The 23,460-nt window shown below is 37.4% G+C and overlaps 1 long non-coding RNA gene across 1 annotated transcript; it reads right to left on the bottom strand.

Annotated features, from left to right (window-relative positions):
- Positions 1–2,068: 2,068 nt before the first annotated feature.
- On the bottom strand, positions 2,069–22,282 carry LOC309662337. Its single transcript, XR_014264635.1, has 2 exons — positions 22,203–22,282; positions 2,069–3,053 (listed from the first exon to the last, which is right to left on the bottom strand). It is a non-coding gene; the product is annotated as an uncharacterized lncRNA (long non-coding RNA).
- Positions 22,283–23,460: the final 1,178 nt, after the last annotated feature.

Below are 23,460 nucleotides of genomic sequence, written 5' to 3'. Positions count from 1 at the left end.
TACATTGCCAACTCTGCTTGCTAGGGAAACAGAACCTTTGTGCAAGTTGTGCTTTTAGGTTGCAGATTAGAGTGGAATGTGCCAGGACAAACCCCCATAAGTTTTAGCCTCCGTAATTCTTGTTTGTGTCTTTAAGTTGTAGTTTTTATCAGAGCAAATTTCATTGAAAAATGTCTCTTTTTCTAGGGTACAGAATCTTGTTTATTTACATATATACATATATCTATTGATCTTTGGGTCCTTTTCCATGTAGGTTGTTATAGAGTGTTAAGTAGACCACTTTTGGTATTCCATAGGTCTTTGGGGATTATATATTTTATATGTATTAATATATGTGTGTTAACCCCAATATCCTAATTTATCCATTCCTCACACCTTTTCTTTGGCTTAACCATAAGTTTGTCTTCTCAATCTGAGATTGCCTTTCTCTAGGAAATATGTTCATGTTTATGAATTTTCAGATAACATAAGGGACATCATAGGGCATTTGTCTTTCGCATTCTGACTTACTTCACGTTGTGGGATTATCTCTAGGCTCATCTGTGGTGCTGCATATGCCATTCTTTAATTTTTTTTGTGACTGATATTCCAATCTGTCCATATAACACTTCTTCTTTGTCCATTCATCTGATTATGGACCTTTTTTTTGCTTCCATGTCTTGGCAATTTCAATATTGCTGCAGTGCCATTTGCCTGCCTCTGTCTTTCCGATTCTTGTGGTCTTAGGTTATAAGCCCAAAAGGTGCCCTTCCGCATCATATGGTAGTCAATTTGTACCTATAAAAGCAGCTCCATTCAGTTTTCATTAGTGCTGTTACCACTTTACATTCCACCAGCAGCTAGAAGGTACAGAGCTCTCTAAAAGCCCTTCAGCATTTATAGTTTGTAGACTTTTTGCTGATGGTTATTTGACTGGTGTGAACTGAAACCTTTTTGGAAGTTGGATTTGCATGTGGTTAATAATTCCTTATACTGAGCTTTAGGCATGTCCTTTTTTTTCTTTTCCTTTTTTATTTAAATAGTGACTATAACTTCCCTCTTCATATTGACTTCTTGAAACGTTTGTCATTTGTTGAATTTTCTTGCCTATTCCCTTCCCCAGGGCATTTTTTGAGGGAAGGTGTCATTTACAGCCCTGCAGTCCTTGTGACTATTAAGCAACCATTAGCACTTGGTTTAAAGCTGCTGTTGTGGGAAACAGCTACAAGGCGGCAACATTATTACATGCTCAACTCTTGTTACTGGGGCAACAGAGTCTTCTTGGAGGTAGTGTTCCAAGGTTGTAAATTACACTGGAATGTGCTGGGATGAGCCCCCAGAAGTTTATGTCTCCTTACTTCTGTTTGTTTTTTAAATTTAATTTATATTTCTTATTGGAGTAAATTTGATTAGAGTGTTTTGATTGTCTGGCTGTACAGAATCTGCTCAATGATTCATAGGCATGTCTGTTCATCTTCAGATCCTGTTACCATGTATGTTATTACAGAATGTTTAGTAGACCTCCCTTGGTATTTGGTAGGTGTTTTGTCATTATAAATTTTATATGTATTGGTGACTATATAATTCATATAGTTTATATACATTCAACATACATTAGTATATGTATGTTAGCCCCATAGTCCTAATTTATCCATCCTCCCACCTTTCATTTTGGCTAACCATTAGTTTGTTTTATAAGTCTGTGAGTGTCTTTCTCTGTGGAAATATATTCATTGGTAGCAATCGTAGAATAACATGTATACCTGATATCATAGGATATTTGTCATTCCCTCTTGACTTACTTAACCTAATATGATTATTTTTAGGCTCATCTGTAGTCCTGAAAATGGCATTGTTCTTTTTTTTCCCTAGGCTACTATTCCATTCTGTCCATATACTACTTTTTCTTTGTACTTTCAACTGTTTATGGACCTTTTTTTTGCTTCCATGTCTTGGCTATTTCAATATTGCTGCAGTGCACATTTGCCTGTCTCTGTCTTTCCGATTCTGGTGGTCTTAGGTTATAGGCCCAAAATGTTCCCTGCCGCATCATATTGTAGATCAATTTTTACCTTTTAAAGCAGCTCCATTCTGTTTTCTTTAGTGCTGTTACCACTTTACATTCCACCAGCAGCTAGAAGGTACAGAGTTCTCTAAAAGCCCTTCAGCATTTATAGTGTGTAGACTTTTTGCTGATGGTCATTTGACTGGTTTGAGCTGAAACCTTTTTCACGTTAGATTTGCATGTGGCTAATAATTCCTTATACTGAGCTTCAGGCATGTCCTTTTTTTTCTAAAAACTGACTACAACTTCCCTCTTCATATTGACTTCTTGAAAAATTTGTCATGTGTAGAATTTTCTTGCTTATTCCCTACCCCAGGGCATTTTTTGAGGACAGGTGTCATTTATAGCCCTGCAGTCCTTGTGACTAGTAAGCAACCATTAGCACTTGTTTTAAAGCTGCTGTTATGGGAAACAGCCACAAGGCGGCAGCATTATTACATTCTTAACTCTTGTTACTAGGGCAACAGAGTCTTCCTGGAGGTAGTGTTACAAAGTTGTAAATTAGAGTGGAATGTGCTGAGACAAGCCCCCAGAAGTTTATGTCTTCTTACTTATGTTTGTTTTTTTAATTTAATTTCTATTTCTTATCGGCGTAAATTTGATTAGAGTGTTGTGGTTTTCTGGCTGTACAGAATATGCTCAATGATTCATACATATGTCTGTTCATCTTCGGATTCTGTTACCTTGTATGTTATTACAGAATGTTGAGTAGACCTCCCTTGGTATTTGGTAGGTGTTTTGTCATTATATATTTTATATGTATTGGTGACTATATAATTCATATAGTTTATATGTTATATGTTTATATACATTTAACATACTTTAGTATATGTATGTTAGCCCCATAGTCCTAATTTATCCATCCTCCCACCTTTCATTTTGGCTAACCATTAGTTTGTTTTGTAAATCTGTGATTGTCTTTTTCTGTGGAAATATGTTCATTGGTAGCAATCTTAGGATAACATGTATACATGATATCATAGGATATTTGTCATTCCCTCTTGACTTACTTAAGCTAATATGATTATTTCTAGGCTCATGTGTAGTCCTGAAATCGGCATTGTTCATTTTTTTCCCGAGGCTACTCTTCCATTCGGTATTTGTACCACTTCTTCTTTGTCCATTTATCTGTTGATGGACATTTTGTTTGCTTCCATGTTTTGGCTATTGTAAGTACTGCTGCAATATACGGTTTTCCATCCCGTGCCTTTTTGATTCTGGCTTTCACAGGTGACAGGCCCAATAGTGGGCCTTCCAGATCATATGGTGACTCAATTTTTACCTTTAAACGCACTGCCGTCCTGTTCCTATTATTTGGCCATTACCAGTTTACATCCCACTTAGACCGAGAGGTTACGCTTTTCTCCACAACTGCTTCAGCACCTATTGTTTGTTGACATTTTTTTTCACACACACACAGTGTAATTTATTTTTACAAGAGATAAATAGACTGACACTAAGCATTGTACATGGATGACCACAACAAAAGCAACAATGATTGCAGTTACCAAACCTGAAAGACACTCATACTATGTCATAATATTAACATTCAGTCCAGTAATCCTCCACTGTAACAGCTCCTTTACTTTGCAGTGAAAATTGATTTGTATATTCTTTGCCTCTGAGTCCTTGTGGGATTTTTTTTTTAATTCAGACAGAAAGTCACAAAAATTATACTCATCCTCATCAGTTCACTCAGTCCCATGTAATTAAATTTTTTTTTCATCTTGATCTTTTGTTAGCACTTTTTTGAGTTCATCAGTTTTTCATTAGAGTTCTGAAAATGCTTATTCATTCAGTTCAGCAGTGCAGTCAGTTACCAGAAACTTGTACTTGTCAGAGTCTTTTCCATGAATTTCTTGAAGATGAAACCCTTTAATAGGAACATATTTGCAAAAGCATCAGAGTACACCCAGAACTGTCTGTAAATGAGAAAAGACTTAAAAATGACCACAGTTAAAGATTTGATGAAAGTTCATAATAATGCAGTTGACAAGAAAATTAGTTATTTCTGAGATATACATTTTAAAGTAATAACTAGGATTATTACTTATAACATTATACCAGAACATATAAGATTTTTAGAAATTTCATGTAATGTCTGAAACATTTATATTAACATATTTCCATACATATTTCCATACAAATACAAATATAAGATTTTTAGAAATTTCATGTAATGTCTGAAACATTTATATTAACATATTTCCATACAAATAACCCAATGAAAGTTTAGTATTAGTTGTTTTGTTTGTTTGTTTTTTTATGCTGCAGGTTCTTATTAGGCATCACTTTTATACACATCAGTGTATACATGTCAATCCCAATCGCCGAATTCAGCACACCACCATCCCCACCCCACCGCAGTTTTCCCCCTTGGTGTCCATATGTCCATTCTCTACATCTGTGTCTCAACTTCTGCCCTGCAAACCGGCTCATCTGTACCATTTTTCTAGGTTCCACAAACATGCATTAATATACGATATTTGTTTTTCTCTTTCTGACTTACTTCACTCTGTGTGACAGTCTCTAGATCCATCCACTTCTCAACAAATGACTCAATTTCGTTCCTTTTTATGGCTGAGTAATATTCCATTGTATATATGTACCACAACTTCTTTATCCATTCGTCTGTTGATGGGCATTTAGGTTGCTTCCATGACCTGGCTATTGTAAATAGTGCTGCAATGAACATTCGGGTGCATGTGTCTTTTTGAATTATGGTTTTCTCTGGGTATATGCAGTCCCAGTAGTGGGATTGCTGGGTCATATGATCATTCTATTTTTAGTTTTTTTAAGGAACCTCCATATTGTTCTCCATAGTGGCTGTATCAATTTACATTCCCACCAACAGTGCAAGAGGGTTCCCTTTTCTCCACACCCTCTCCAGCATTTGTTGTTTGTAGATTTTCTGATGATGCCCATTCTAACAGGAGTGAGGTGATACCTCATCGTAGTTTTGATTTGCATTTCTCTAATAATTAGCGATGTTGAGCATCTTTTCATGTGCTTCGTGGCCATCTGTATGTCTTCTTTGGAGAAATGTCTATTTAGGTCTTCTGCCCATTTTTGGATTGGGGTGTTTGTTTCTTTAATATTGAGCTGAATGAGCTGTTTATATATTTTGGAGATTAATCCTTTGTCGGTTGATTCGTTTGCAAATATTTTCTCCCATTCCGAGGGTTGTCTTTTCGTCTTGTTTATGGTTTCCTTTGCTGTGCAAAAGCTTTGAGGTTTCATTAGGTCCCATTTGTTTATTTTTGTTTTTATTTCCATTACTCTAGGAGGTGGATCAAAAAAGATCTTGCTGTGATTTATGTTAAAGAGTGTTCTTCCTATGTTTTCCTCTAAGAGTTTTATAGTGTCCAGTCTTATATTTAGGTCTCTAATCCATTTTGAGTTTATTTTTGTGTATGGTGTTAGGGAGTATTCTAATTTCATTCTTTTGCATGTAGCTGTCCAGTTTTCCCAGCACCACTTATTGAAGAGACTGTCTTTTCTCCATTGTATATCTTTGCCTCCTTTGTCATAGATTAGTTGACCATAGGTGCGTGGGTTAATCTGTGGGCTTTCTATCTTGTTCCATTGATCTATGTTTCTGTTTTTGTGCCAGTACCATATTGTCTTGATTACTGTAGCTTTGTAGTATAGTCTGAAGTCAGGGAGTCTGACTCCTCCAGCTCCATTTTTTTCCCTCAAGACTGCTTTGGCTATTCGGGGTCTTTTGTGACTCCATACAAATTTTAAGATGATTTGTGCTAGCTCCGTAAAAAATGCCATTGGTAATTTGATAGGGATTGCATTGAATCTGTATATTGCTTTGGGTAGTATACTCATTATCACAATGTTGATTCTTCCAATCCAAGAACATGGTATATCTCTCCATCTGTTGGTATCATCTTTAATTTCTTTCATCAGTGTCTTATAGTTTTCTGCATACAGGTCTTTTGTCTCCCTAGGTAGGTTTATTCCTAGGTATTTTATTCTTTTTGTTGCAATGGTAAATGGGAGTGTTTCCATAATTTCTCTTTCAGATTTTTCATCATTAGTGTATAGGAATGCAAGAGATTTCTGTGCATTCATTTTGTATCCTGCAACTTTACCATATTCATTCATTAGCTCTAGCAGTTCTCTGGTGGCAGTTTTAGGATTCTCTATGTATAGTATCATGTCATCCGCAAACAGTGACAGTTTTACCTCCTCTTTTCCAATTTGTATTCCTTTTATTTCTTTTTCTTCTCTGATTGCCGTGGATAGGACTTCCAGAACTATGTTGAATAATAGTGGTGAGAGTGGACATCCTTGTCTCGTTCCTGATCTTAGAGGAAATGCTTTCAGTTTTTCACCATTGAGAATGATGTTTGCTGTGGGTTTGTCATATATGGCCTTTATTATGTTGAGGTAGGTTCCCTCTATGCCCACTTTCTGGAGAGTTTTTATCATAAATGGGTGTTGAATTTTGTCAAAAGCTTTTTCTGCATCTATTGAGATGATCATATGGTTTTATTCTTCAATTTGTTAATATGGTGTATCGCATTGATTGATTTGCGTATATTGACGAATCCTTGCATCCCTGGGATAAATCCCACTTGATCGTGGTGTATGATCCTTTTAATGTGTTGTTGGATTCTGTTTGCTAGTGTTTTGTTGAGGATTTTTGCATCTATATTCATCAGTGATATTGGTCTGTAATTTTCTTTTTTTGTAGTGTCTTTGTCTGGTTTTGGTATCAGGGTGATGGTGGCCTCATAGAATGAGTTTGGGAGTGTTCCTTCCTCTGCAATTTTTGGAAGAGTTTGAGAAGGATAGGTGTTAGCTCTTCTCTAAATGTTTGAGAGAATTCACCTGTGAAGCCATCTGGTCCTGGACTTTGGTTTGTTGGAAGATTTTTAATCACAGTTTCAATTTCATTACTTGTGATTGGTCTGTTCATATTTTCTGTTTCTTCCTGGTTCAGTCTTGGAAGGTTATACCTTTCTAAAAATGTGTCCATTTCTTCCAGGTTGTCCATTTTATTGGCATAAAGTTGCTCGTAGTAGTCTCTTAGGATGCTTTGTATTTCTGCGGTGTCTGTTGTAACTTCTCCTTTTTCATTTCTGATTTTATTGATGTGAGTCCTCTCCCTCTTTTTCTTGATGCGTCTGGGCTAATGCCTTATCAATTTTGTTTATCTTCTCAAAGAACCAACTTTTAGTTTTATTGATCTTTGCTATTGTTTTCTTTGTTTCTAGTTCATTTATTTCTGCTCTGATCTTTATGATTTCTTTCCTTCTGCTAACTTTGGGTTTTGTTTGTTCTTTAGGTGTAAGGTTAGATTGTTTACTTGAGATTTTTCTTGTTTCTTGAGATAGGCTTGTATAGCTATCAACTTCCCTCTTAGAACTGCTTTTGCTGCATCCCATAGGTTTTGGGTCGTCGTGTTTTCATTGTCATTTGTCTCTAGGTATTTTTTTGATTTCCTCTCTGATTTCTTCAGTGATCTCTTGGTTATTTAGTAACGTATTGTTTAGCCTCCATGTGTTTGTCTGTGTTACGTTTTTTTCCCTGTAATTCATTTCTAATCTCATAGCGTTGTGGTCCGAAAAGATGCTTGATATGATTTCAATTTTCTTAAATTTACTGAGGCTTGATTTGTGACCCAAGATGTGATCTATCCTGGAGAATGTTCCGTGCGCACTTGAGAAGAACGTGTAATCTGCTGGTTTTGGATGGAATGTCCTATATATACCAGTTAAATCTAACTGGTCTATTGTGTCATTTAAAGCTTCTGTTTCCTTATTCATTTTCATTTTGGATGATCTGTCCATTGGTGTAAGTGAGGTGTTAAAGTCCCCCACTATGATTGTGTTACTGTCGATCTCCTCTTTTATAGCTGTTAGCAGTTGCCTTATGTATTGAGGTGCTCCTATGTTGGGTGCATATATATTTATAATTGTTATATCTTCTTCTTGGATTGATCCCTTGATCATTATGTAGTGTCCTTCCTTGTCTCTTGTAACATTCTTTATTTTAAAGTCTATTTTATCTGATATGAGTATAGCTACTCCAGCTTTCTTTTGATTTCCATTTGCATGGAATATCCTTTTCCATCCCCTCACTTTCAGTCTGTATGTCTCCCTAGGTCTAAAGTGGGTCTCTTGTAGATAGCATATATATGGGTCTTGTTTTTGCATCCATTCAGCCAGTCTATGTCTTTTGGTTGGGGCATTTAATCCATTCACGTTTAAGGTAATTATCGATATGTATGTTCCTATGACCATTTTCTTAATTGTTTTGGGTTTGTTTTTGTAGGTCCTTTTCTTCTCTTGTGTTTCCCACTTAGAGAAGTTCCTTTAGCATTTGTTGTAGAGCTGGTTTGGTGGTGCTGAATTCTCGTAGCTTTTGCTTGTCTGTAAAGCTTTTGATTTCTCCATCAAATCTAGATGAGATCCTTGCCGGGTAGAGTAATCTTGGTTGTAGGTTCTTCCCTTTCATCACTTTAAGTATATCATGCCACTCCCTTCTGGCTTGTAGAGTTTCTGCTGAGAAATCAGCTGTTAACCTTATGGGAGTTCCCTTGTATGTTATTTGTCGTTTTTCCCTTGCTGCTTTCAATAATTTTTCTTTGTCTTTAATTTTTGCCACTTTGATTACTATGTGTCTCGGCGTGTTTCTCCTTGGGTTTATCCTGTATGGGACTCTCTGCGCTTCCTGGACTTGGGTGGCTATTTCCTTTCCCATGTTAGGGAAGTTTTCGACTATAATCTCTTCAAATATTTTCTCTGGTCCTTTCTCTCTCTCTTCTCCTTCTGGGACCCCTATAATGCGAATGTTGTTGCATTTAATGTTGTCCCAGAGGTCTCTCAGGCTGTCTTCATTTCTTTTCATTCTTTTTTCTTTATTCTGTTCTGCAGCAGTGAATTCCACCATTCTGTCTTCCAGGTCACTTATCCGTTCTTCTGCCTCAGTTATTCTGCTATTGATTCCTTCTAGCGTAGTTTTCATTTCAGTTATTGTATTGGTCATCTCTGTTTGTTTGTTCTTTAATTCTTCTAGGTCTTTGTTAATCATTTCTTGCATCTTCTCAATCTTTGCCTCCATTCTTATTCCGAAGTCCTGGATCATCTTCACTATCATTATTCTGAATTCTTTTTCTGGAAGGTTGCCTATCTCCACTTCATTTAGTTGTTTTTCTGGGGTTTTTTCTTGTTCCTTCATCTGGTACATAGCCCTCTGCCTTTTCATCTTGTCTATCTTTCTGTAACTGTGGTTTTTGGTCCACAGGCTGCAGGATTGTCGTTTTTCTTGTTTCTGCTGTCTGCCCTCTGGTGGTTGAGGCTATCTAAGAGGCTTGATGGGAGGCTCTGGTGGTGGGTAGAGCTGACTGTTGCTGTGGCGGTCAGAGCTCAGTAAAACTTTAATCCACTTGACTGTTGATGGGTGGGGCTGGGTTCCCTCCCTGTTGGTTGTTTTGCCTGAGGCAACCCAACACTGGAGCCTACCTGGGCTCTTTGGTGGGGTTAATGGCAGACTCTGGGAGGGCTCACGCCAAGGAGCACTTCCCAGAACCTCCGCTGCCAGTGTCCTTGTCCCCACGGTGAAACAGAGCCACGCCCCGCCTCTGCAGGAGACCCCCAAACACCAGCAGGTAGGTCTGGTTCAGTCTCCCCCAGGGTCACTGCTCCTTCCCCTGGGTCCCGATGCGCACACTACTTTGTGTGTGCCCTCCAAGAGTGGGGTCTCTGTTTCCCCCAGTCCTGTAGAAGTCCTGCAATCAATTCCCACTAGGCTTCAAAGTCTGATTCTCTAGGAATTCCTCCTCCCGTTGCAGGACCCCCAGGTTGGGAAGCCTGACGTGGGGCTCAGAACCTTCACTCCAGTGGGTGGACTTCTGTGGTATAAGTGTTCGCCAGTCTGTGAGTCACCCACCCAGCAGTTATGGGATTTGATTTTACTCTGATTGCGCCCTCCTACCGTCTCACTGTGGCTTCTCCTCTGTCCTTGGACGTGCGGTATCCTCCTTGGTGTAGTCCAGGGTCTTCCTGTCAGTGATTGTCCAGCAGCCAGTTGTGATTCTGGTGCTCTCGCTAGAGGGAGTGAGAGCACGTCCTTCTACTCCGCCATCTTGGTTAATGCTCTGTTTGTTGACATTTTGCTGATGGTCATTCTGACTGGTGTGAGGTGATACCTTCGTGTAGATTGGATTTGCATGCGTCTCATAATTCCTGGTGTTTTGCGTTTATCAATGTTCTTTTCATTTTTTTTAAGATGGAGCTAAAGTTACAACTTCAAATTGCCTTCTTGAAAAATTTGCCACGTTTCGATTTTTTTGGCCATTCCCTACCCCAGGACATTTTTTGAGGGCATGAGTCATTTACAGCCCTGCAGTCCTTGTGAATATTAGTGACCATTAGCAGTAGATTTAAAGCTGCTGTTTGAGGAAACAGCCTTAGGGTGGCAGCATTTCCATGTTGCCAACTCTGCTTGCTAGGCAAACAGAACCTTGCTGCAAGTTGTGCTTTTAGGCTGCAGATTAGAGTGGAATGTGCCAGGACAAACCCTCATAAGTTTTAGCCTCCGTAATTCTTGTTTGTGTCTTTAAGTTGTAGTTTTTATCAGAGCAAATTTGATTGAAAAATGTCTTTTTTTCTAGGTGTACAGAATCTTGTGCATTTACACATATACATATATATCTGTTGATCTTTGGGTCCTTTCCCATGTAGGTTGTTACAGAGTGTTGAGTAGACCACTTTTGGTATTCCATAGGTCTTTGGGGATTATATATTTTATATGTATTAATATATGTGTGTTAACCCCAATATCCTAATTTATCCATTCCTCACACCTTTTCTTTGGCTTAACCATAAGTTTGTCTTCTCAATCTGAGATTGCCTTTCTCTAGGAAATATGTTCATGTTTATGAATTTTCAGATAACGTAAGGGACATCATAGGGCATTTGTCTTTCGCATTCTGACTTACTTCACGTTGTGTGATTATCTCTAGGCTCATCTGTGGTGCTGCATATGCCATTGTTTTATTTTTTTTGTGACTGATACTCCGATCTGTCCATATACCACTTCTTCTTTGTCCATTCATCTGATTATGGACCTTTTTTTTGCTTCCATGTCTTGGCAATTTCAATATTGCTGCAGTGCCATTTGCCTGCCTCTGTCTTTCCGATTCTTGTGGTCTTAGGTTATAGGCCCAAAAGGTGCCCTGCAGCATCATATGGTAGCTTAATTTTTATGTTTTAAAGCAGCTCCGTTCAGTTTTCGTTAGTGCTTTTACCATTTTACATTCCACCAGCAGCTAGAAGGTACAGAGTTCTCTAAAAGCCCTTCAGCATTTATAGTTTGTAGACTTTTTGCTGATGGTCATTTGACTGGTGTAAGCTGAAACCTTTTTGGAAGTTGAATTTGCATGTGGCTAATAATTCCTTATACTGAGCTTTAGGCATGTCCTTTTTTTTCTTTTCCTTTTTTTTAAAGAGTGAGTACAACTTCCCTCCTCTTATTGACTTTTTGAAAAATTTCTCATATGTTGAATTTTCTTACCTATTCCCTACGCCAGGGCATGTTTTGAGGGCGTGTGTCATTTACAGCCCTGCAGTCTTTGTGACTATATAAGCAACCATTGGCACTGGGTTTAAAGCTGCTGTTGTGGGAAACAGCCACTAGGCGGCAGCATTATTACGTTCTCAACTCTTGTTACTAGTTCAAAAGTTTCTTCCTGGAAGTAGTGTTCCAAGGTTGTAAATTAGAGTGGAATGTGCTGGGACAAGCCCTCAGAAGTTTATGTCACCTTACTTATGTTTGTTTTTAAAATTTAATTTCTATTTCTTATCGGAGTAAATTTGATTAGAGTGTTGTGGTTTTCTGGCTGTACAGAATCTGCTCAATGATTCATACATATGTCTGTTCATTTTCGGATTCTGTTACTATGTATGTTATTACAGAATGTTGAATAGACCTCCCTTGGTATTTGGTAGGTGTTTTGTCTTTATATATTTTATATGTATTGGTGGGTATATAATTCATATAGTTTATATGTTATTTGTTTATATACATTTAACATACATTAGTATATCTATGTTAGCCCCATAGTCCTAATTTATCGATCTTCCCACCTTTCATTTTGGCTAACCATTTGTTTGTTTTTTAAGTCTGTGAGTGTCTTTTTCTGTGGAAATATGTTCATTGGTAGCAACCTTAGGCTAATATGTATACATGATATCATAGGATATTTGTCATTCCCTCGTGACTTACTTAAGCTAATATGATTATTTCTAGGCTCATGTGTAGTCCTGAAATCGGCATTGTTCATTTTTTTCCCGAGGCTACTCCTCCATTCGGTATGTGTACCACTTCTTCTGTGTCCATTTATCTGTTGATAGACATTTTCTTTGCTTCCATATCTTGGCTATTGTAAATACTGCTACAGTACATGATTTTCCATCCCGTGTCTTTTTGATTCTCACTTTCACAGGTGAAAGGCCCAATAGTGGGCCTTCCTGATCATATGGTGACTCAATTTTTACCTTTAAACGCGCTGTCATTCTGTTCCTATTATTGGCCATTATCAGTTTACATACCACTTAGACCGAGAGGGTACGCTATTCTCCACAACATCTTCAGCATCTATTGTTTGTTGACTTTTTGCTGATGGTCATTCTGACTGGTTTGAGGTGATAACTTTGTGTAGATTGGATTTGCATGCGTCTAATAATTCCTGATGTTTTGCGTTTATCAATGTGCTTTTCATTTTTTTTTAAGATAGAGCTAATGTTACAACTTCAAATTGCCTTCTTGAAAAATTTGATGCGTTTGGAATTTTTGGCCTTTCCCTACCCCAGGACATTTTTAGAGGGCATGAGTCATTTACAGCCCTGCAGTCCTTGTGAATATTACTGACCATTAGCAGTAGATTTAAAGCTGCTGTTTGAGGAAACGGCCTTAGTGTGGCAGCATTTCTACATTGCCAACTCTGCTTGCTAGGGAAACAGAACCTTTGTGCAAGTTGTGCTTTTAGGTTGCAGATTAGAGTGGAATGTGCCAGGACAAACCCCCATAAGTTTTAGCCTCCGTAATTCTTGTTTGTGTCTTTAAGTTGTAGTTTTTATCAGAGCAAATTTCATTGAAAAATGTCTCTTTTTCTAGGGTACAGAATCTTGTTTATTTACATATATACATATATCTATTGATCTTTGGGTCCTTTTCCATGTAGGTTGTTATAGAGTGTTAAGTAGACCACTTTTGGTATTCCATAGGTCTTTGGGGATTATATATTTTATATGTATTAATATATGTGTGTTAACCCCAATATCCTAATTTATCCATTCCTCACACCTTTTCTTTGGCTTAACCATAAGTTTGTCTTCTCAATCTGAGATTGCCTTTCTCTAGGAAATATGTTCATGTTTATGAATTTTCAGATAACATAAGGGACATCATAGGGCATTTGTCTTTTGCATTCTGACTTACTTCACGTTGTGGGATTATCTCTAGGCTCATCTGTGGTGCTGCATATGCCATTCTTTTATTTTTTTTGTGACTGATATTCCAATCTGTCCATATAACACTTCTTCTTTGTCCATTCATCTGATTATGGACCTTTTTTTTGCTTCCATGTCTTGGCAATTTCAATATTGCTGCAGTGCCATTTGCCTGCCTCTGTCTTTCCGATTCTTGTGGTCTTAGGTTATAAGCCCAAAAGGTGCCCTTCCGCATCATATGGTAGTCAATTTGTACCTATAAAAGCAGCTCCATTCAGTTTTCATTAGTGCTGTTACCACTTTACATTCCACCAGCAGCTAGAAGGTACAGAGCTCACTAAAAGCCCTTCAGCATTTATAGTTTGTAGACTTTTTGCTGATGGTTATTTGACTGGTGTGAACTGAAACCTGTTTGGAAGTTGGATTTGCATGTGGTTAATAATTCCTTATACTGAGCTTTAGGCATGTCCTTTTTTTTCTTTTCCTTTTTTATTTAAATAGTGACTATAACTTCCCTCTTCATATTGACTTCTTGAAACGTTTGTCATTTGTTGAATTTTCTTGCCTATTCCCTTCCCCAGGGCATTTTTTGAGGGAAGGTGTCATTTACAGCCCTGCAGTCCTTGTGACTATTAAGCAACCATTAGCACTTGGTTTAAAGCTGCTGTTGTGGGAAACAGCTACAAGGCGGCAACATTATTACATGCTCAACTCTTGTTACTGGGGCAACAGAGTCTTCTTGGAGGTAGTGTTCCAAGGTTGTAAATTAGAGTGGAATGTGCTGGGATAAGCCCCCAGAAGTTTATGTCTCCTTACTTATGTTTGTTTTTTAAACTTAATTTATATTTCTTGTCGGAGTAAATTTGATTAGAGTGTTTTGATTGTCTGGCTGTACAGAATCTGCTCAATGATTCATACATATGTCTGTTCAACTTCGGATCCTGTTACCATGTAGGTGATCACAAAATATATATTTTCAAGGTATTGGTGATTATATAATTCATATAGTTTATCTGTTATATGTTTATATACATTTAACATACATTAGTATATGTATGTTAACCCCAAAGTCCTAATTTTCCCATCCTCCCACTTTCATTTTGGCTAACCATTATTTTCTTTGGTAAGTCTGTGAGTGTCTTCTTCTGTGGAAATATGTTCATTGGTAGCAATCTTAGGATAACATGTATAAATGATTTCATAGGACATTTGTCATACCCTTTTGACTTACTTATCGTTATATGATTATTTCTAGGCTCAACTGTAGTCCTGAAAACGGCATTGATCATTTTTTTCCCGAGGCTACTATTCCATTCTGTCCATATACCACTTCTTCTTTTTCCATTCATCTGTTTATGGACCTTTTTTTTTGCTTCCATGTCTTGGCTATTTCAGTATTGCTGCAGTGCACATTTGCCTGCCTCCGTCTTTCCGATTCTGGTGGTCTTAGGTTGTTATAGGCCCAAAAGGTGCCCTGCCGCATCATATAATAGCTTAATTTATACTTTTTAAAGCAGCTCCATTCAGTTTTCGTTAGTGCTGTTACCACTTTACATCCCACCAGCAGCTAGGAGGTATGAGTTTTCTAAAACCCATTCAGCATTTATAGTTTGTATACTTTTTGCTGATGGCCATTTGACTGGTGTGAGCTGAAACCTTTTTGGAGGTTAGATACGCATGTGGCCAATAATTCCTTATACTGAGCTTTAGACATATCCTTTTTCTTCGTTTCCTTTTTTTGTTAAAGAGTGACTAAAACTTCCCTCCTCTTATTGACTTCTTGAAAAATTTCTCATGTGTTGAATTCTCTTGCCTATTCCCTATCCCAGGGCATTTTTTGAGGGCAGGTGTCATTTAGAGCCCTGCAGTCCTTGTGACTATATAAGCAACCATTGGCACTGGGTTTAAAGCTGCTGTTGTGGGAAACAGCCACAAGGTGGCAGCATTATTACGTTCTCAACTCTTGTTACTAGGGCAACAGCGTCTTCCTGGAGGCAGTTTTCAAGGTTGTCAATTAGAGTGGAATGTGCTGGGATAAGCCCCAGAAGTTTATGTCTCCTTACTTATGTTTGTTTTTTAAACTTAATTTATATTTCTTGTTGGAGTAAATTTGATTAGAGTGTTTTGATTGTCTGGCTGTACAGAATCTGCTCAATGATTCATACATACGTCTATTCATCTTCGAATCCTGTTACCATGTATGTGATCACAAAATGTATATTTTGAAGGTATTGGTGATTATATAATTCATGTAATTTATATGTTATATGTTTATATACATTAAACATACATTAGTATATGTATTTTAACCCCATAGTCCTAATTTACCCATCCTCCCACCTTTCATTTTGGCTAACCATTAGTTTATTTGATAAGTCTGTGAGTGTCTTTTTCTGTGGAAATATGTTCATTGGTAGCAATCTTAGAATAACATGTATAAATGATATCATAGGCTGTTTGTCATACCCTTTTCACTTACTTAACCTTATATAATTATTTCAAGGCTCAACTCTAGTCCAGAAAACGGCATTGTTCATTTTTTTCCCGAGCTTACTATTCCATTCTGTCCATATGCCACTTCTTCTTTTTCCATTCATCTGTTTATGGACCTTTTTTTTTGCTTTCATGTCTTGGCTATTTCAATATTACTGCAGTGCATATTTGCCTGCCTCTGTCTTTCCGATTTTGGTGGTCTTAGGTTACAGGCCCAAAAGGTGCCCTGCCGCATCATATGGTAGCTCAATTTTTACCTTGTAAAGCAGCTCCATTCAGTTTGCATTAGTGCTGTTGCCACTTTACAACCCACCAGCAGCTAGAAGGTACACATTTCTCTAAAACCCCTTCAGCATTTATAGTTTGTAGACTCTTTGGTGATGGTCATGACTCGTGTGAGCTGAAACCTTTTTGAATTTGAATTTGTATGTGGCTAATAATTCCTTATACTGAGCTTTAGGCATGTAATTTTTTTTCTTTTCCTTTTTTTTTAAAAGAGTGAGTACAACTTCCCTCCTCTTATTGACTTCTTGAAAAATTTCTCATGTGTTGAATTTTCTTGCCTATTCCCTCCCCCAGGGCCTTTTTTTAGGGCAGGTGTCATTTAGAGCCCTGCATTCCTTGTGACTATTAAGCAACCATTGGCACTGCGTTTAAAGCTGCTGTTGTGGGAAACAGCCTCAAGGCAGCAGCATTATTACGTTCTCAACCCTTGTTACTAGGGCAACAGAGTCTTCCTGGAGGTAGTGTTCCAAGGTTGTAAATTAGAGTGGAATGTGCTGGGAGAAGCCCCCAGAAATTTATATCTCCTTACTTATGTTTGTTTTTTAAATTTAATTTCTATTTCTTATCGGAGTAAATTTGATTAGAGTGTTTTGATTGTCTGGCTGTACAGAATCTGCTCAAATATTCATACATATGTCTGTTCATCTTCGGTTCCTGTTACCATGTATGTGATTACAGAATGTATATTTTAAAGGTATTGGTGATTATATAATACTTATAGTTTATCTTTTATATGTTTATATACATTTAACATACATTAGTATATGTATGTTAACCCCATAGTCCTAATTTACCCATCCTCCCACCTTTCATTTTGGCTAACCATTAGTTTATTTGATAAGTCTGTGAGTGTCTTTTTCTGTGGAAATATGTTCATTGGTAGCAATCTTAGGATAACATGTATAAATGATATCATAGGATATTTGTCATACCCTTTTCACTTACTTAACCTTATATGATTATTTCTAGGCTCAACTGTAGTCCTGAAAACAGCATTGTTCATTTTTTTCCCGAGGCTACTATTCCATTCTGTCCATATACCACTTCTTCTTTTTCCATTCATCCGTTTATGGACCTTTTTTTGGCTTCCATGTCTTGGCTATTTCCATATTGCTGCAGTGCACATTTGCCTGCCTCTGTCTTTCCTATCCTGGTGGTCTTAGTTTTTAGGCTCAAAGGTGCCCTGCCGCATCATATGGTAGCTCAATTTTTACCTTGTAAAGCAGCTCCATTCAGTTTTTGTTAGTGCTCTTACCACTTTACATCCCACCAGCAGCTAGGAGGTATGAGTTGTCTAAAACCCATTCAGCATTTACAGTTTGTAGACTTTTTGCTAATGGCCATTTGACTGGTGTGAGCTGAAACCTTTTTGGAGGTTGGAAACGCATGTGGCTAATAATTCCTTATACTGAGCTTTAACCATATCCTTTTTCTTTGTTTCCTTTTTTTGTTAAAGAGTGAGTACAACTTCCCTCCTCTATTGACTTCTTGAAAAATTTCTCATGTGTTGAATTTTCTTGCCTATTCCCTACCCCAGGGCATTTTTTGAGGGCAGGTGTCATTTAGTGCCCTGCATTCCTTGGGACTATTAAGCAACCATTAGCAGTGGGTTTAAAGCTGCTGTTGTGCGAAACAGCCACAAGGCGGCAGCATTATTACGTTCTCAACTCTTGTTACTTGGGCAACAGAGTCTTCCTGGAGGTAGGGTTCCGAGGTTGTAAATTAGAGTGGAATGTGCTTTGACAAGCCCCCAGAAGTTAATGTCTCCTAACTTATGTTTGTTTTTTAAATTTAATTTCTATTTCTTATCAGAGTAAATTTGATTAGAGTGTGTTGATTGTCTGGCTGTACAGAATCTGCTCAATGATTCATACTTATGTCTGTTCACCTTTGGACCCTGTTACCATGTATGTGATTACAGAACGTATATTTTAAAGGTATTGGGGATTATATAATTCATATAGTTTATCTGTTATATGTTATATACATTTAACATACATTAGTATATGTATGTTAACTCCATAGTCCTAATTTACCCATCCTCCCACCTTTCCTTTTGGCTAACCATTAGTTTATTCGATAAGTCTGTGAGTGTCTTTTTCTGTGGAAATATGTTCATTGGTAGCAATCTTAGGATAACATGTATAAATGATATCATAGGACATTTGTCATACCCTTTTGACTTACTTATCGTTATATGATTATTTCTAGGCTCAACTGTAGTCCTGAAAACGGCATTGTTCATTTTTTTCCCGAGGCTACTATTCCATTCTGTCCATATACCACTTCTTCTTTTTCCCGTCATCTGTTTATGGACCTTTTTTTGCTTCCATGTCTTGGCTCTTTCAATATTGCTGCAGTGCACATTTGCCTGCCTCTGTCTTTCCGATTCTGGTGGTCTTAGGTTATAGGCCCAAAAGGTGCCCTGCCGCATCATATGGTAGCTCAATTTTTACCTTTTCAAGCACAGCTCCATTCAGTTTGCGTTAGTGCTGTTGCCACTTTACATCCCACCAGCAGCCAGAAGGTACACAGTTCTCTAAAACCCCCTCAGCATTTATCGTTTGTAGACTTTTTGCTGATGGTTATGACTGGTGTGAACTGAAACCTTTTTGAATTTGAATTTGCTTGTGGCTTATAATTCCTTATACTGAGCTTTAGGCATGTCCTTTTTTTTCTTTTCCTTTTTTTTTAAAGAGTGAGTACAACTTCCCTCCTCTTATTGACTTCTTGAAAAATTTCTCATATGTTGAATTTTCTTGCCTATTGCCTACGCCAGGGCATGTTTTGAGGGCCTGTGTCATTTAGAGCCCTGCAGTCCTTGTGACTATATAAGCAACCATTGGCACTGGGTTTAAAGCTGCTGTTGTGGGAAACAGCCACAAGGCGGCAGCATTATTACGTTCTCAACTCTTGTTACTAGGGCAACTGAGTCTTCCTGGAGGCAGTTTTCCAAGGTTGTAAATTAGAGTGGAATGTGCTGGGACAAGCCCCAGAGGTTTATGTCTCCTTACTTATGTTTGTTTTTTAAACTTAATTTATACTTCTTATCGGAGTAAATTTGATTAGAGTGTTTTGATTGTCTGGCTGTACAGAATCTGCTCAATGATTCATACATATGTCTGTTCATCTTCGGATCCTGTTACCATGTATGTGATCACAAAATATATATTTTCAAGGTATTGGTGATTATATAATTCATATAGTTTATCTGTTATATGTTTATATACATTTAACATACATTAGTATATGTATGTTAACCCCATAGTCCTAATTTACCCATCCTCCCACCTTTCATTTTGGCTAACCATTAGTTTCTTTGGTAAGTCTGTGAGTGTGTTTTTCTGTGGAAATATGTTCATTGGTAGCAATCTTAGGATAACATGTATAAATGATATCATAGGATGTTTGTCATACCCTTTTGACTTACTTAACCTTATATGATTATTTCTAGGCTCAACTGTAGTCCTGAAAACGGCATTGTTCATTTTTTTCGCGAGGCTACTATTACATTTGGTACGTATACCACTTCGTCTTTGTCCATTCATCTGTTTATGGACCTTTTTTCTGCTTCCATGTCTTGGCTATTTCAATATTGCTGCAGTGCACATTTGCCTGCCTGTGTTTTTCACATTCTGGTGGTCTTAGGTTATAGGCCCAAAAGGTGCCATACCGCATCATATGGCAGCTCAATTTTTACCTTTTCAAGCATCTCCATTCAGTTTGCATTAGTGTTGTTACCACGTTACATCCCAGCAGCAGCTTGAAGGTACACAGTTTTCTAAAACCACTTCAGCATTTATAGTTTGTAGACATTTTGCTGATGGTTATGACTGGTGTGAGCTGAAACCTTTTTGAATTTGAATTTGCATGTGGCTAATAATTCCTTATACTGAGCTTTAGGCATGTCCTTTTTTTGTTTTCCTTTTTTTTAAAGAGTGAGTACAACTTCCCTCCTCTTATTGACTTCTTGAAAAATTTCTCATGTGTTGAAATTTTCTTGCCTATTCCCTACCCCAGGGCATTTCTTGAGGGCCTGTGTCATTTACAGCCCTGCAGTCCTTGTGACTATGTAAGCAACCATTGGCACTGAGTTTAAAGCTGCTTTTGTTGGAAACAGCCACATGGCGGCAGCATTATTACGTCCTCATCTCTTGTTAATGGGGCAAAAGACTCTTCCTGGAGGTAGTGTTCCAAGGTTGTAAATTAGAGTGGAATGTGCTGGGACAAGCCCCCAGAAGTTTATCTCTCCTTACTTATGTTTGTTTTTTAAATTTAATTTCTATTTCTTATCGGAGTAAATCTGACTAGAGTGTTTTGATTTTCTGGCTGTACAGAATCTGCCCATTGATTCATATTTATGTTTGTTCATCTTCGGATCCTATTACCATGTATGTGATTACAGAATATATATTTTAAAGGTATTCGTGATTATATAATTCATATACTTTATATGTTATATGTTTATATACATTTAACATACATTAGTATGTGTATGTTAACCCCATAGTCCTAATTTACCCATCCTCCCACCTTTCATTTTGGCTAACCATTAGTTTATTTGATAAGTCTGTGAGTGTCTTTTTCTGTGGAAATATGTTCATTGGTAGCAATTTTACGATAACATATATAAATGATATTATAGGATATTTGTCATACCCTTTTCACTTACTTAACCTTATATGATTATTTCTAGGTTCAACTGTAGTCCTGAAAACGGCATTGTTCATTTTTTTCACGAGGCTACCATTCCATTCTGTCTATATACCACTTCGTCTTTGTCCATACATCTGTTTATTGACCTTTTTTTTCCTTCCATGTCTTGGCTATTTCAATGTTGCTGCAGTGCACATTTGCTTGCCTCTGTCTTTCCGATTCTGGTGGTCTTAGGTTATAGGCCCAAAAGGTGCCCTGCCGCATCATATGGTAGATTAAGTTTTACCTTTTCAAGCAGCTCCATTCAGTTTGCGTTAGTGCTGTTGCCACTTTACATCCCACCAGCAGCTAGAAGGTACACAGTTCTGTAAAACCCCTTCAGCATTTATAGATTGTAGACTTTTTGCTGATGGTCATGACTCTTGTGAGCTGAAACCTTTTTGAATTTGAATATGTACGTGGCTAATAATTCCTTATACTGAGCTTTAGGCATGTCCTTTTTTTTGTTTTCCTTTTTTTTAAAGAGTGAGTACAACTTCCCTCCTCTTATTGACTTCTTGAAAAATTTCTCATGTGTTGAATTTTCTTGCCTATTCCCTACCCCAGGGCATGTTTTGTGGGCCTGTGTCATTTACAGCCCTGCAGTCCTTGTGACTGTAGAAGCAACCATTGGCACTGGGTTTAAAGCTGCTGTTGTGGGAAACAGCCTCAAGGCGGCAGCATTATTACGTTCTCAACCCTTGTTACTAGGGCAACAGAGTCTTCCTAGAGGTAGTGTTCCAAGGTTGTAAATTAGAGTGGAATGTGCTGGGACAAGCCCCCAAAAGTTTATGTCTCCTAACTTATGTTTGTTTTTTAAATTTAATTTCTATTTCTTATCGGAGTAAATTTGATTAGAGTGTTTTGATTGTCTGGCTGTACATAATCTGCTGAAATATTCATACATATGTCTGTTCATCTTCGGTTCCTGTTACCATGTATGTGATTACAGAATGTATATTTTCAAGGTATTGGGGTTATATAATTCTTATAGTTTCTCTGTTATATGTTTATATACATTTAACATACATTAGTATATGTATGTTAACCCCATAGTCCTAATTTACCCATCCTCCCACCTTTCCTTTTGGCTAACCATTAGTTTATTTGATAAGTCTGTGAGTGTCTTTTTCTGTGGAAATGTGTTCATTGGTAGCAATCTTAGGATAACATGTATAAATGATATCATAGGATATTTGTCATACCTTTTTGACTTACTTACCCTTATATGATTATTTCTAGGCTCAACTGTGGTCCTGAAAACGGCATTGTTCATCTTTGTTCTGAGGCTACTATTGTATTTTGTACGTATACCACTTCTTCTTTGTCCATTCATCTGTGTATGGACCTTTTTTTTGCTTCCATGTCTTGGCTATTTCAATATTGTTGCAGTGCACATTTGCCTGCCTCTGTCTTTCCGATTCTGTTGGTCTTAGTTTATAGGCTCTAAAGGTGTCCTGCTGCATCATATGGTATCTCAATTTTTACCTTATAAAGCAGCTCCATTCAGTTTTTCTTAGTGCTATTACCACTTTACATCCCACCAGCAGCTAGGAGGTATGAGTTGTCTAAAACCCATTCAGCATTTAGAGTTTGTAGACTTTTTGCTGATGGCCATTTGACTGGTGTGAGCTGCAACCTTTTTGGAGGTTGGATACGCATTTGGTTAATAATTCCTTATACTGAGCTTTAGGCATATCCTTTTTCTTCTTTTCCTTTTTTTGTTAAAGTGTGAGTACAACTTCCCTCTTCATATTGACTTCTTGAAAAATTTCTCATGTGTTGAATTTTCTTGCGTATTCCCTACCCCAGGGCATTTTTTGAGGGCAGGTGTCATTTAGAGCCCTGCAGTCCTTGTGACTATTAAGCAACCATTAGCACTGGGTTTAAAGCTGCTGTTGTGGGAAACAGCCACAAGGCGGCAGCATTATTACGTTCTCAACTCTTGTTACTAGGGCAACAGAGTCTTCCTGGAGGTAGTGTTCGGAGGTTGTAAATTAGAGTGGAATGTGCTGGGACAAGCCCCCAGAAGTTTATGTCTCCTTACTTATGTTTGTTTTTTAAATTTAATTTCTATTTCTTATTGGAGTAAGTTTGATTAGAGTGTTTTGATTGTCTGGCTGTACAGAATCTGCTCAATGATTCAAACATATGTCTGTTCATGTTCGGATCCTGTTACCATGTATGTGATTACAGAATATATATTTTAAAGGTATTGGTGATTATATAATTCATATAGTTTATCTGTTATATGTTTATATACATTTAACATACATTAGTATATGTATATTAACCCCATAGTCCTAATTTACCCATCCTCCCACCTTTCATTTTGGCTAACCATTAGTTTATTTGATAAGTCTGTGGGTGTCTTCTTTTGTGGAAATATGTTCATTGATAGCAATCTTAGGATAACATGTATAAATGATATCATAGGATATTTGTCATACACTTTTGACTTACTTAACGTTA

Source organism: Balaenoptera physalus (assembly GCF_965194825.1).
Source record: "Balaenoptera physalus genome assembly, chromosome: 1".
Classification (NCBI taxonomy): domain Eukaryota; kingdom Metazoa; phylum Chordata; class Mammalia; order Artiodactyla; family Balaenopteridae; genus Balaenoptera; species Balaenoptera physalus.
The sequence above is the reverse complement of the archived record's forward strand: the minus strand, read 5'-3'. Positions and strand labels throughout refer to the sequence as shown.